We start from the raw sequence: 15426 nt of genomic DNA, 5'->3' as shown, positions 1-15426 counted from the left end.
CTGTAGAGAGCATATTAGAGGTTGAATATGTCTTCAATTGCCTGAGAAATACTTCAGAGCCTAAAGTGTGCATCCTCCTCTATTGTGCTGTAATCAAGATAAGACTCTTCAATTTTACAGGTTATATTCTCTAACATTTATCTTGTAATTCTGACATCTGTGAAGGAGGTAGTGTAATGCAGAATATCTGTCCGTGGTTTACTGTTTTTTGCAGATCTTTCAAGACAGAATATCTGTTACTTGAGTAGGTGAAATACACTTCAGATCTTCACAAATTATTATTTCCCTTTCTTAGTGTGTATAGAAACACTTCACGGTTGAATAAAATTTCTCTTGTGCCATGATACTCTCAGTAACTTCTGACCCTGAATGCTAGTACATTTAAAGCTTGTGCCTTGGAGCCCAGCTTAGACTTCGAACCTACAGAAAGATATGCCACCCAGATGAAAGAAACCTCAGTTTCTCTCTTCTCTTACCATCTCTTTGTTTATGAAATGCAGACATGCAGCTTTATATTGAATGAAAAGGATGGCTGGAGGGCAGTTGTGAAACAGAAGTTGCCTCTCTTCCATCCTTCAACCAGTATGATTTCTGTAGGGTAAGAATGAATGTCTGACCATGCCCTCAGTGTCATGCTGGAGATCAACACAGAGCTACTCTGCCAAAACAGCGGGAGATTTGAATGTTCTGTCACTTTTCATACAGATAACTGACCTGAAATAGTTTTATTCACAGCATCCTCATGAACTCTTTAAAAAAACTCTAAAACAGTACTAGTGTTAGAAACACCCTGAACAATTTCTTTGTACATGCCTCTGGCAAAGACATACACCTATCCATAGTGCTCTGTCCCAAGGAACTATTGAGACTGGTCCAGCTTCCTTCTGGGAACTTGGCAAGAGTTAAACAAAAAAAGTAACAATTTGTGATGGCACAAAACACTCTGGGCTTTGTTCTCACTCAAGGTTATGCTAACAGGAATTAACAAGGGTGCTTTCTACACGTTAGGCCTGACTTTGTTCTGAAGTCTTCTACAGCAAGGTGAAGCACAGACCATTGCGACACTCTAATCGTCTCGGAACAACACAATTTCATAGGTAAAGAAACAGCTCAGCTACAAGTTCAGTGTTATTCATGTAACATATGCTGGAGGTCTCACTGGGTTCAGTAATACTGACTGAACATTGGGAAAACTGGGCTTGACCCTAAGTGTGCATTGTTTGAAAACATTAACTTTTTAACAAGGGCTTGTTTATTTGCTTGTCTGTTATGAGCATGTATGCATGCAACTCTACCGGGGATTTAAACAAGTGGCAAGGTAACAAAAAATAATTGACTTCAGATGAACAGTGAATCTGCTCCAGGCTTGCAGGAGTTGAACATAACTATGACTATTCTTGCATTCACAAAGGTCTGAATATGTGGACATACTTAAATTTAGAAAAATTCACAAATATGAACTGAGTAAGTTACAACCATAAGGATTCGCTCAAACTCCCATGTATTAGTATTTATTATTCTTCAAAATAGTATTATTGTTAAAAAAGCTCTTAAATAGTTTCTTTAATCTTATGACTTTTGGCTGGAGTTTTTCAAGAGACCTTTTCAGGCATTGCCTCCTGAAAAAGAGAAAGTAAAATAAACCATTTCTCTGACTCTCTGAGTTTGCGACTATGCTACCTTGGTTTTAACCACCTTGCCTGCCCACTGCTGCCAAGTACCTCTTGGTCACTTCTACAATAACAATACATGAGAAACTTATGGTTAATTACCTTCTTTCTGACACAGTGCCCCTTCAAGTCTTCTCAAAAACCATGACTATTGGTAAAACTGACTATATTTTATTATATAAGATCCAAAAACACAGTTTGAAACCATAAGCAGAAATGTAAACACACTTAAGGATTTACCCCAGTGTCACCAGCTCAGAAATTAACTCTTTGCTACTTTGATCCAGTATCTCACAGAGTCTGAATTAAGTCCTCGGATCTCAGTACAAAAGACTTACAGAATTCAGCTTTGGTTCTTAAAGTACTGCTCTTACCGTAAGTCAGATTAAAATGACTGCCACCCAGTGAGTTATATAAATTTAAGTTCTATTTATAGTTAAATACAGTAGGCACTCTCTCATACCACATTTTTTATTCCTTCAGACTGTAAAGAACTCTTGGTATCCCAATATGTTACAACTGAAATAAGGCACATCCTCTAAATCTCAAGTCTTCATACTGTGGTCAAAGGATATTTGTACTTGAAAACAATGGGGAATAAATATTATGAGGTATTCCAAAAGGAGGAACACACACACAAAAAAGCTACAAGAAACATACAAAAAGGCGGTGTACTGCAACCACTTGACAAAGTTCCTCAGTCATGAGACTTTTTTTGGAAGGAACAAAAAACAACAAGGAAGGAACATTTTTTTGGAAGGAACAAAAAAGTCTGCTGGGAGCATAGTGGACTGTTTCACTAGCCTGTTTTTTTCCAGTCAAACAGGCTTCCCAAAGAGATGGTAGATTCCCCATGCAAGAGGCATTTGGACAATGCCCTTAACAAAATGCTTTAACTTTTGGCTAGCCACAAAGGGCTGTTGGACAGGATGGTTTTTGTAGGTTCCTTCCAAAGCATCTCTTCTCTTCTCATCTCGTCTCGTCTCGTCTCCCCTCCCCTCCCCTTCCCTTCTCCATTATTGCTTTTCTGTAATATACTCAAGACTGAGTTCTGTGGACAAGTTGCTGGACAAATAGAGTGTATGACTAGCCCTGCCCTGAAGAATGGTCGGCTCAAAGAGAAGCAAGAGGTTGGGTACATGAAAGAGCAGACCAACAATGCAGTCATTAATAGAGCTCTTGTAACTCTTACAAATTATGATTTTGACAGATGTTCACCACCTTTTGATAGCATTATCAGAAACACCTAGCTTCCCCAAATGAACATCTTCTCCCACCTGTGTTCAAGTACACAAAGTTGATTGGTCATTCCTTAGAACTATATGAGAAAAATGAGTCATTTAGAAAGAAAAAAAGAGACAGGAAAAGCATTGTCCTAAAAGCTGTGCCAAATCTCTATTGGTCAGTTCCTATTCCTGACACTCACTTCATCTTCTGCCAGATTATCACCTTTTCCTTAGTGCTACTAAGTCAAGTGATTGCAGGACGGGAATAATCTGAGCTGGTAGAAGCAGCCTTCCTAAATAAAACTAAGCACACCTTTTTCATATTATTTTCTACTTCAGCCTAAAAGGCAAAAGAACTCCACTTGTCGTGTTAATTTTGCAATTTTCTTTTTCACCAGGCAGTCAAAAAAGCAGGAGAGAACTACAAATGGAAATACTTCTTCACATAGGCAGATGTAGCCTCGTAAATCTGCTGGGAATATGGAGGCTCCCTGAGCAGAAAGGACAGGGCTTATCAAAAGATCATTCAGGAGAGTCTGTGAACAATTTGGTGTAAAAAAAAAATGCCTAGGTTAAAGTCTAGGGCACATACTAGTACCAGCAGCAATTAAAATGTCTTCCAGTGGAAGAGGCATAAGCCCAAGCACAAAATTACCAGATTTGGTCTCAGTCTTTCAACACTTTTCAAGGCATTTAGACCATGACCTGATAAAAGGCATAAAGAGACACAATGGTACAGTCTAAGAAGTTTTGGCATAAACGGCTTAGTTTAGAAACTACATATTATTTAAATCCACAGGACAGCAAATAGAGAAATTAATCTTCAGAAATCATCTGTACATCAACTGTGACCTGTTTGTGACCACATATGACCAAAACACATGACCAACCTGAGTTCCAACTCTGTGAATTCTTTGGTACCAAGTAATTCCAAAGAGTTGTGGAACAGAATTATTAAGTGTAGTCAAGATATACATACAAGTAGCACTGTGCAGTTACAAATTATCCTTATTCCAGAAGTCCAGACATTAAACATACAGCAGTTGTTTCCCTGGCTAAAACTTCTCACCCAGTCATGCGTATGCTGTTACACTTAGCTATTTTCAAAGTGCATGTGAGATGGTGGTTTTGTGTCTGTTCGGGGGGGGGGGGGGGGGGGGGGCGGGCGGGCGGGGAAGTGCCTGTAGAGCTAGAAACAGTAATTTGCTAAGTATAATGTCAAAAGGAACTCCAACATCACACTGGAGCATCCTAAGGGACAACTAACTAATGACAGATGTATAGAAATAACAAATTGCAAACGTGATACTCTTTCAAATTAATCAAAGCCTGTAAGGGACAATAGGAATACTAAGAAAATTAAAATTGACAGTTACCTACCTAAAATAAATTATTTGAATATTTGAAAAGAAAAAAAATAATGTAAGTATGCTAGACACAAAGAATAAAGATCTGCTTCAATTGTTAGAGCCATACATTGATAGGAAATTTGGTCCATTAATGAAACTTGCTACCATAAACTCATCTATAACACTGGACAAATGTTAAGAAAATTTTTCAGAGAGAAAGAAAAGGTGCTGTGTGATAATGATATTCCACTGTAACAGTTATCAGCTAACCGGCCATCTTGGAAGCTCTGCTGTTTCCCTGATAATTCCAAATAGGTTACAAACAAACAAAGTTTACCACTGGAGGGTATGGTTATGTCAAGCTGTAAAAGAAAGACACACCTGGAGGTGCTAACAAATTTATTACACAGGTGTTATGTCAAGATGTAGAAGGAAGGCACATGAAGGAGGTAACAAACCTGTTATACCCATGTGGTGCTTTTCACACAATGAAGTACAAAGGCTTCTTTACAGTAAAGATGTGATTATTTCTCCATTATTAGGCACAGCAGTAGCCTCAGTTGAATAAGAATTGAGAAAACTTATAGAGTTTTACAGAAGAGAATCTGTACCAGAAATCCATGTCACAGAATGTCAAGATGTAAGTATAATAAATTTGTCTGTGTCCTAAAAAGTACATAGTTAAAATAGACAAGATAGATGTTTCTCTTCAATCAACAACCAAGTCAGCTACAAAACCCTAGGCAAATGATCTCCATTACAGTTTCATTATCAAAATTATTATGTCCTGAAGATATTCTCATTTGCCACATTAGCTACATCATAAATGTAAGTACTGCTAAAATACAAAGTAAATAATGCAAACAAGTCACTTCCATCTGGGGAAAAAAATGGAGTGAGAAAAACATGAGACAGAATGCTTTGATGTTATCCAGAAGGCTTGGGCGCGGAATCGCCTTTAGCAGAAGATGCCATCACTACTCTGTGTCCCATCATGGGAAAAAAAGTAGGAATATTTCTTCATCCAAAAGCAATGTCTGCTTTCCAACAGACATTCTGCTCAAAGGAAAGTCTGACCATTATTTTTCTTCCAAACAGCCCTTCACCACTAGTGAAGATGAAAACCTTGATATCCCATCTTTTTCTGCCTTTGAAATAAAGAGTCAACAGGAGAGCTCAGTATGTCCCTGTCAGGAAACTTGATGATGAATAGGCTTTGGTTGCCCTGACAAGCCTCTCCCAGAACCTCCATCAACACCTTCTGACTGGACCCTCCATTTGACTCTGCTTAGCTACAAGTTACACTTGCCCCTATTGTGCCTGAATTATTGTTCGGATTCACCTGCTTCTGGTGCCAGGGGACAGCACTGTGTAGCCAAGGTCACAGACTGGCCTGCCTTGTGGCTGCTCTCCTCAAACTTTCTTTTGGGAAACAGCCTGTTTTTTACAGATTCTGTAAGTTCTATGCACAAATACTGATTCTGAAGCACAATTTTATATCCCAGATCTGCTACATTTTGCATCAGTGTTTTCCTTTAAGGTCTAGCAACAATTTAAAATTTTATATCAATAGGCACAATCATAATACCTTTCAATTTCTGCCATTCTTAAACATTACACACCATTTCAAAACACTTGAAATCCAAATTCTGCCAAAGCCTTTTGTTATTCTCACCTGATCTTCTGCCACCTTCAAAAGCATCCAAAGATCTTGCCAGGTCCGGCCTAAATTGAACAGGATATAGTTAATAGGTTAGTTATGGTGTTTCCAACACTAGTAATTTAGTTCGGACATTCCATGAGGCAGACATATATTAATTTGTTGCCATATGCCAATAAATGCTATTTAGGTTTACTGTGATCTTAGAATGTTTCTACATTGAGAGCAGGAGATAAAACATGGTCTCAAATGGTAGGTGAGTCCTAACTAAAAAATATTTTCCTTATTGCAATTATTTTACACCTTGTAGTGAAACAGAGTAGCTAAATTCTTTGAAGGTTACTAAATGCATGACTATAGCAAAAGCACATACATTTTAACACGTTCTCACACTAACCTGAACAGAAGTTTCTCGAGTTTATATCAGGAAAGAAAAAGAACCAACCCCCTCCTCCTGTCTCCACCCCCTAACCCCGCCCCCCCCCCAAACAAATGAACAAACAACAACAAAAAAACCCCTGGTGCTGAACCATGGCCACACAGTGATTTCAGTCTAAAAAACCCCCACGTTTCTGATAAATACAGCTTTTAGTAGCTTAGCAAAACGATTTCTCCCTTTTCTTTGCTGCCAGTAAAATTCTGCTAAAATTTGCATCCAGTTTGCTGCAATATATCAGGACCCTTAGTGGAAGACACAGAATGGTAAATCACAACATGTAATTGTCACTTTTAGTGGTTTCTTTAAAGAAACTGGTTTAGTTAGAGAAAGCACCTTCTTTAATTTCTCTCCAGAAGTGATCAGCAGACACAAAGATGGAGCTTGTCCTTCTGATTCTCAGTGCAGTGAGCAGTTCACTGGAATAGCCATATTCTACCAGGAGCTGTCAGCCTGTACACAGTGCACGGTAGACCTGAGAGGGGTTGGACCTTGGCAGCAGTGGCTGCTCTTTCCATACATCTGCTACACTACTGTATTAATCCTAAGCAAAAAGGTGGAGGAAGTTACCTTTTAAAATCCAGCTTGTGGAGTGACTGAATTTCATTGCACCACAACAGTTGAGCACCCAGTAAAATCGCAGTGAATTGCAAGGTTTAATCAGGACTGTTATTTCTTGAGGTACAGTCTCTAGTTCAAAGCCTTGTGTTGTCAGTCTGGAGCAAAGTTAAATGACCTAGTCATTGACTACCCTGCTAAGAAATCTCTTACGGTTTTTTTTCCTAGAAACTAAACAAAGGAGTTCCTACTAGAAGTGGTACTGCATAGTATTCTCAGAAATACAATGTCTCTGGCTACATAAACAAAACATGTTACAAAGAACTGGAGTTTTAGTAGGAGAGTTACCTGAAAAACAACAATGTATCAAATTATTCTGAGTTAATAGGCGCTACTTAAAATGGCTCATAGGCCCTCATTGACTAGAGAGCAGCTTAGAAGACCTTTTAGCTGCCAAATACTGATTTCTGCTATAAACATTTAAAATCATGGAATTGCAATTACAAGTCCAAAACAAAAAAGCAGGTAACTTGTTTTTGTTTTGTTTTTATAGTATAAGCAAATGTTAGCAATATGGATGACAACAACATCAATAAGAGAAAAATACAATAGGTGTTAGTTTCTTTAAACTTGATAGAATAACAGCAAAGTCAAGTAATTTTTAGTAAAATATGGTGTTGCTAAAACCACATAAACATAGTTTGTTTAAAATAGACCAGGCTGACTAATTGCATCTGTCTACTTGTATTTGTATGCTGAGCAGACAAATATTGTGCACCCAGGCCCTGATGCTATAATTAGATCTGTGCATACAGATCTCTGTTCTTCCTCAAAGTTTATTTAATTAAATTACACTATATACCTCTTAAAGACCATCATTCAGTTTAATTGTCCGTATAAAAGAGGCAGCTGGAAACAACACATCCGTTCAACATGATTACACCTAATTTATAGAGAGTACAACTCCACAGGCTTCCCTAAAGTTGCAAAAACCATGAATTTGACATAGATCAGGAAAAATACAATTTAATTTAATCAGAAAAAGAGAAAAAGTAACAGACATAACCAATTACAGAAGCGAGCAGAAAATAATAAATAGAATAAGTGAACGAATTAAAAATAAACAAACAAAATGACAAATAAACAAATAAACTCCAAACAAACAAAAAACCACTAAAACAGTGACAGGTGAAGCAGGAATATAACTCCCAAAGGCCAAGTTTCCTTCCTAGAAATGTTTTCCCTCACATTATCTTTATGCTTCTCCTCTTCACTCCTTACCTCCCAGGAAGGGAATGATCAAAGTTTTCTTCCTTTCTGTTGTTCCCTGCTTGTGTCAGCAACCAGCTCACAGGCCCTATCACAAAAGATTTATTTTCTTTTTCTATTATAACAATCTATCAACATTCCTATTGGCTTTGTGAATCACAGTTGAAAGTTAATTTAAAAGCATTCTTCAAGGCAGCAAAGTCTAGATTACTGGCAAAACACACTTTCTATTTTTGTAGTGTACAGAGCAATTACAGGGGAACCCTTATAGTATTTTTAAATTAGATTGTATATTTAACTTGTAACAAGAAACATGTGTGCTAAGGGATGAAACTGTATGTCATTTTTCAGAACCTGACCCCTAAAGAAAAGTTCTTTCAAAGGACTCAAAAATTCTTAATTTTTAGATTTATGCATGCATAAAAATTTAATTACTAACATATAAAAATATATTCCAACACATTGGAAATATTGAATGTATTAGTATATTCTCATATGTGTGTGTGTGCATGTTTTCATATTAGCATATCTAAAATAGATACAGCTATATTCTTACTTCCTTTTCTCATAACTGATTCAAATATAATAATTTCTGAGTCTGCTGTTATGTCTAAAATTTGTTTTTGAGCCTTATGTTAAGACTAATATTCTTTTTTTCCAAACAACTACTTCCCAAAGTACTTCTTTGATAATGGTGGTTTATCTTGCTCCTGCAGTTTGTGGGGGAACAGAAAAACAAACTTCTAGATACTCCTGTATTCTTAGGAATGAAGTCTGATTATCAGACTCACAGGACATTCAAGAATTGCACTGTGACTATCATCCATTTGATTGAGGCTACACTTTTCTTTAACAACATAGCCCAGAAAAGGAGTTAGCTCAGGGAAGTCCGCATGACACAGGGCATAACCAGAGGAACACAATTTCTTGCAATTGCATGAAACACAGGTGTCTCTATCAGGTACTTCCAGGGTACCTCCTGCCCTTGGGTGCGCTCTTCTAGGGAGCAGGATGTAGATTTAGCTTGTTTGAATGGCACACAGCGATGAGCATGCCACCGGACTTTGCCTCGCCTCAGCTTCCCTCTCTACTCTCTGCTCAGGGGAGCAGCGGACATCTCTCCACCCTCCCACCTATGGATATCGTATGCACCAGCTTGAGCTGTTATTTTGTTGTTTAGTTATTGCACCCAGAGGATGTGGATGTCTGAAACTCTGCTATGGGAAACCTGGGGTCAAGACGGTGAGGAAATCTGGTGTGACTGTGTGAAGGGACATTGACCCCAGCTCAGGTGGTGCAAGAGTGACTGCTAGAGTGGTTCCTGGTCAGGTAGGGAAGTCTCCTTAACTGAGAGATTTATATGGCTCAGCGAACTTACAATCCCACATCAACCTAGCTTTAACATGGACAGGGCTGACCACCTTTTAACAGCGCAACAGCCAGCACTGAGGCTGTGCTATGTGGAGAGACAGCACAACCAGCATCCAGCTTGGGGCTGGTACCTGAACCCCGTCTGGTGATGCTGGGTGAGTGGCTGGCTTTCTCCCTCTTTCCTGGCTTCCCTGGGTGGTCTGTGGACCCAAAGGGCAGGAGGACACTGTGGCACTCAAGGGTTGGCAAAGTCCCTGACCTGTGGCTGCTGCCCTGAACCTTGCAGCACTACAGGCTGGGTGAGGAGTGGATGGACAACGTAATCTTGGCCTATGCAAACAATAATGTGGCCAAGAGGACCTGGACAGTGATCATCCCGTGTACTGGGCACTGTTGAGACTGTGCCTCAAGTCCTGCTTTCAGTTCTGAGCAGGAAAGACACTGGGGTTCTGGAGAGAACCCACAGAACGAAAACATAACCGGGGAAAGGTTTGGAGCACAAGCGTGATGAAGAGCGGCTGAGAGAGCTGAGGTTGTTTAGCCTGGAGAAAAGGAGGCTCAGGGAGGAGCCCATCACTCTCTACAACTGCCTGAAAGGAGCCTGTAGCTAGGTCGGAGTCGATCTCTTTCTTCTTCCAGGCAACCAGGGACACGAGAAGAGGAAACGGCTTCAGGCTGTGCCAGGGGTGAAACATTAGGAGAATTTTTTCCACAAAAGGGGTGATTAAAGTTTGGAATGGGCTGCCCATGGAAGTAGTAGCGTCACCGTCCCTGGAGGTGTTTAACGAAGGACTGCACCTAGTGCCATGGTCTGGCTGACATGGTGTTCGGTCACAGGTTGGAGTCGATGACGTCGGAGTCTCTTCCAGCTGAAGCGACCTTAAGCTAAATGACGGACGCCGACTTTCCGCGCACCGGGGGCCGCGGGCGAGACCCCGCCACATGACGACCGCGCCCCACAGCGGCGGGACCGCCTCACTGCGCAGGCGCCGCGGAAACAGAGGCAGCGGGGGCAGGGGGAGGCGCGGCCTCTCGGTGCGCATGCGCTGCGCTCCGCTCCGGGGCGGTCCCGCCCGGCCGTGCAGGGGGCGCCGCTCCGCCGCCGCGCCTCGCTGAGGGGCGGGCGGCGGCCGCTGGCCGCGGGGACCGCCCCGAGGGTTCCACCTGGTGCCGCCTGGCGCGGGGCGGGGCGGTGACCGCCACATCCCGGCTCCTTCTTGCTCAGAGCGGCGGGGGTGGAGAGAGAGGGGCTGGGGGAGGGCCTCTCCGCCTCCGTTGGAGGGAGCGGAGCGAGGTGGGTGTCGGAGAGGAGGCCGGGTTTCGGAGGGGCCGGGCTTGGGGTGGGGATATTCCCGAGGGCTGCTCCGCCAGGTAGTTGTGGAAGAAGGAAGCTGGCGGCCGTCGCCGATCTGCAGCTGAGGGGCCGGGCGCTGCCGCGGGGCAGTTTGTGGTACTCAGGGCGTGCGGATCTCGCTTCCGTTCCCTTCCTCTTTCTTTTTCTCTGTTGTTCTCCCAGCTCGACCGGAGTCGCGTTTTCCCCACGGTGGTGGCCAGGACTGGTTTTCCGCTCCCGCGGGGCCCGTGGCTCCACGCCCGGGTTCGGGCCGGGATGCGCCGGGAAGCGCCGCTCCGCGGGCTAGGCGCGCTCCCGTCCCTCCGCGGGGCGGAGGTGGCGGCCGCCGCTCCGGGCCTGCGCTTGCCCGTTTTTTAAACTTTATTACGGAGTTACCCCTGTTAAGGTGGTAAAAAAAATGCTTTGATGCGGGGGTTTCTTAGAGGCGGGTCGCGATGAGTTTTTGGGTATTTGTGGTTTCACGTGGTAGTTGAAGTTTAGTATCCCAGGTCTGGGGGGTCCTTGTCTCTAGCAGAGAAAACGTGGAGCCGCTGCCTCTTCCCTTGTCGCTGGTGCTTGGTGGAAGTGCATATGTGGAAGCGAACTGATTGACATCTATTCTGCGGGGTTAATCAATAATCAGAATGGTTATTCATATAATGCATTTTATAGACCTTACTGAAAGCCTTAACTATGCAGCAGATTGTTACAGGGATGAAGTTTCTACAGTATTGTCGTCTTCAGAAGATAAAAATATTTTTAACAGGTCTGAAGTATTGTGGTCCCATTGCTGAGATAGTGTGATGGTAGCTGTCTGTATGTCTTGATAGAGTTTCTCAATTTGAAACAAAGTAATAAACCCAAGTTCATTATGTGTACTGCCAACTTCCCTCACTACTCTTTAAGTGAAAATATGATTGCTGGTATTTTTCCTTTACCTATTGATATTTCAAAATCCAAAGTCTGGGGGGCTTGGTCGTGGTGCGAAGTTCAACTGTCCCAGGAAACTAACCATGCCTAATGTTTATTTTTTTTCATCATAACCATATGCAAAGGTGAAAATAGAAATGTTCACTGATGTCAGCACTTCTAACTTCATTCAAAGATGTAGATGTTACAATAACTTAAACTTGCATCCTGCCTCTCAGTGATATCTAAAACCTTCGCTGTTCTTAAAATCTAGGTATTCTGATACAGAAGTTAAAAGGCTTCTTTTTTCCATTGTGATTCAAAAAAAGTCCCGATGTCTTTAAATGGACTGTTGTAGGAGAAGCTTTAATAGAGAGACATGTTGATGAGAACAGTCTTGTATAGATACTGATTAATCAGACAGGTAATACTCTTAGGAGGTATCTTTTTGAAGAATTTAATTTAAAAAATGTACTGAGTAATTCTGCTATGATCGGCATTTTTTCATATTTGCTTTAAAACTGCATGTTGCAAAATTTCAAAAGAAAATTAGTTAAGTTCACATTGGAGTGAGAATCTTTTATTAATCTGACAAATGTGGTTGTGGAGGAACTTGTAATTTTGTTTTTCCTTTGTTCTGTTTGAGAGTATAGGTACAGGGTGCTTTTTTTTTTTTTTTTTTTTTTTTTTTTTTTTTAACTTTAGTTGTGGAATTGCTGTTTAATGTGGGTGTATGATTCCTGTGCTGTCATGTAACTAGTATGATGAGTCTCTTTTCCCAAGTATTTTTAAAAAATTTTTGTAGAAGTTTTTATTTAACAAAGTAAAACAAAGACTATAGGCATATTACAGGTGAATCAAATGAGTGTTTATACAGAAATTTTCTGAAGTAGACCCTTTATGTGTTTCATTGAAGATACAGGTGGTTGGTGATAACTACGAGTTCGAGTATGCTCTGAGGTGCTCAGATGCTAAATTCTGCCAGTGACACTTCAGGAAAATCTGTGGGTTTTGGGGGTGATTTGGGGGTGTTGTTTTTTTTGCTAGATGCTAAATACCTTCTGAGAATTGAATGTCATTGATTGATCTTCAAACTGTTAGTTGAAAATGCAAGATAATTTAAGATAGATGTTGGTTAAAACTGCCTTAATAAACTTAATTTTTCATAAGCCATCTTGTGGCTTTTTATTTTCAAGGACATTTAAAAAAAAATAAAAGAAGAAAAATTACATTTCCTTGTTGCTTTAATACAGAAATGAAATAGAGGCATCAATTTATTTCTGTGAAATGCTGAGGCTCATTTAGATACAAACCTTATACTTAATGACGATGAGAATATGTAAAAGTAAACACGGAGAAATAATTTTTATTTGGATCAGAAAATTTCTGTAGAAATCTGTGAGAATTCCAGTTTTATGGCAAAGAAATTGGCTCTTTATTTAAGCTTATTATGTTAGCAGGAAAATGTGACTCAAATTAAATTGATAAAGTTCAAAGAAACGAGAATTGTGTGAACTGTAATTTTTTTATTTGCTATCAAAAGCAGACTAGATATGTACCTAGAACTGTGGGTGTTTATAGTTGTAGTTAGTGTCCTCCTTGTGGTTTAGTAAGAGGGGAAGCTCATGAACAATACTAAACACAGCAGCTGTATTTTATTTTCAAATTAAATCCAGTCATTCTGGTACCAGATTAAATCTTCAGGTAACAAGACTTCAGAATTCTGGAAGATAATGCTCAAGCTTTTAAAGAGTCATCAATGACTTCCTTATTATTTTCCACAGATTTCTGTCTCAGAAGCCTTTTTTTAAAATTTATATTCTACATAGAATATAATTTTTTTTTACTTTTTCCAGTAGTTGCTTCATATGTACCTGTTTTTAACCCACTTTGAGTTATGTGCTTGTGCAAAACATGTAGTATAGCCTAGCATGAATGAAGTTGTCTCTTCTTCTGAGTTTGCTGTCCACTCCCCAGTCTTGTTTACTACTATTATCTGATGATATAATCAGAAATGGAAATCATCTATTACAATCAGAAACATGAAAATAACAAAATATAAATAACTCTCCTGGTTTCCCTAGCAGTTGTCAAGTTGCTGTTCATTTGATTCGGTTGGTAGTCAAGAAAATTAATTTGTTCTGTGCATCCTATATGGGGAGATAAGCAGTTGATTTGGGTTCTATGAGGGGGTGTTTTCAGGTTTTCTGCTGAACTAATCCCATGTTAAGTGTGTGTTTGCCAACTTTCTTTTAAAGGATATCCTGATTAAACAAATCTTGTGTCAAAACATGAGGATAAGAGTTAGTTATAGCATAAAATTATGCCTGCAGCTGCTGTTTCAAGGAACAGTTCTTAATTTTTTTGCACCCATTAACTGTTGCATGTAATTGCACTCTTGCTTTTGGTTTTCCTGCTTTTGACCATTGTATATATTTTGTACTTGTAGTTTCATTTGATGCTGCATATTTTTAATGAAAGACTATATTTAAGAGACTTTTTTTCCTTTTTCTCATTTCAGCATGTGAAAATTGTGCCTCTTTCTTCAGGTCTGTGGATGTGAGTTTTACATTGGAATTAGAGGCAGCATTTTTGACACGCTTTGCAGACTGGGTAGGTGAAAAAGTATTTTGTCTACTCCTGCTGATACCGCTCTTCCCTACTCTTGCTCTTTCCCTCTTGGCTGAAGTTGTTCAAACTCAGGTCTGCTGCCAAAAGAGCAGCACCATCCTCAGCAGTGCATTTCTGCGCCTCCCTCATAGTGTAGCAACTGTCATATGTGAACTGCATGGTAAAATAAGTTATTCTGGTACTATGCTGCCTCAGAGTCGTTAGTCACTGCAGTGAGAACTGTGAAAGCACAAGGGTGAGGAATGACATGACTGCCTTTGCTCACTGTAGCCATGGATCAGCTTAAACTGACCAGGAAACCGCACCCTGAATTTCTTGTGAAAGCCAATGGAATGAATGCTCATATGATTCAATAAACCAACCATTATCCTTGCAATTAACTTCCTTAATCATGCTGAACTACTAGTAATTTAACTTGTTGCCATTCTTATTCATTAAAAGATGTGGTATATTAGAATGGCATTTAAAGTCAAGATAAATCATTCTTTCTGCATAGTGAGTAGTAGGAGCAAAGGAATCAGAATTGTCTGCATATGTACACTCTGTGAAATTGTGCATACTTCACACAAGTGCACAAGTGTATGGTGGGGCGATGCTGTCTATTAGGATCTCACCATTTAAATGAGACATTACTATTTTCTTGGAAGGTGGATTGCATTAATGATGAGAATGAGGATGATCCAAAACCAGTTCACATACAGTCAGAAATCAAATCTTACCATGTCGTTGGCTTTGGGTGGGACCAGACCATGTGGCAAAATTAGGGAATGGTAACCCTGTCCTTGTCTCTAGGTTGCATGGTAGTTACAACTGAAGTGGCACATGAGAAGGATGTGACAAAATTTTAGAGTATTGCTTCAGCTTTTGATCAAGCTTACTAGGTGCAAAACCAGACTGCACTACTTTGGAAAGACAATAAACATTTTTAAAGCAAGAATTCAAGGCACATTTTTGCACATGTCTAGAGTGATACCATACTTCAAGGGCTGTATTTGAATGTGTAAATTATGCTTC

At 40.2% G+C, this 15426-nt stretch overlaps 1 protein-coding gene across 3 annotated transcripts in view; it reads left to right on the top strand.

Moving 5' to 3' along the window:
• Positions 1 to 10735: 10735 nt before the first annotated feature.
• The window catches only part of PTBP3 (polypyrimidine tract binding protein 3), a 38173-nt gene continuing 33482 nt past the window's right edge, over positions 10736 to 15426 (top strand). For all 3 annotated transcript variants that reach the window (XM_066339418.1, XM_066339415.1, XM_066339416.1), the window contains exons 1-2: positions 10736 to 10833; positions 14303 to 14394. The gene's annotated coding sequence lies outside the window, so the exon portion shown is untranslated. The remainder of the gene's footprint in view (positions 10834 to 14302; positions 14395 to 15426) is intronic.

This window comes from Sylvia atricapilla, chromosome Z (assembly GCF_009819655.1).
Source record: "Sylvia atricapilla isolate bSylAtr1 chromosome Z, bSylAtr1.pri, whole genome shotgun sequence".
Lineage (NCBI taxonomy): Eukaryota > Metazoa > Chordata > Aves > Passeriformes > Sylviidae > Sylvia > Sylvia atricapilla.
Note: the sequence above shows the minus strand (reverse complement) of the source record. Positions and strands in the feature narration are given on the sequence as shown.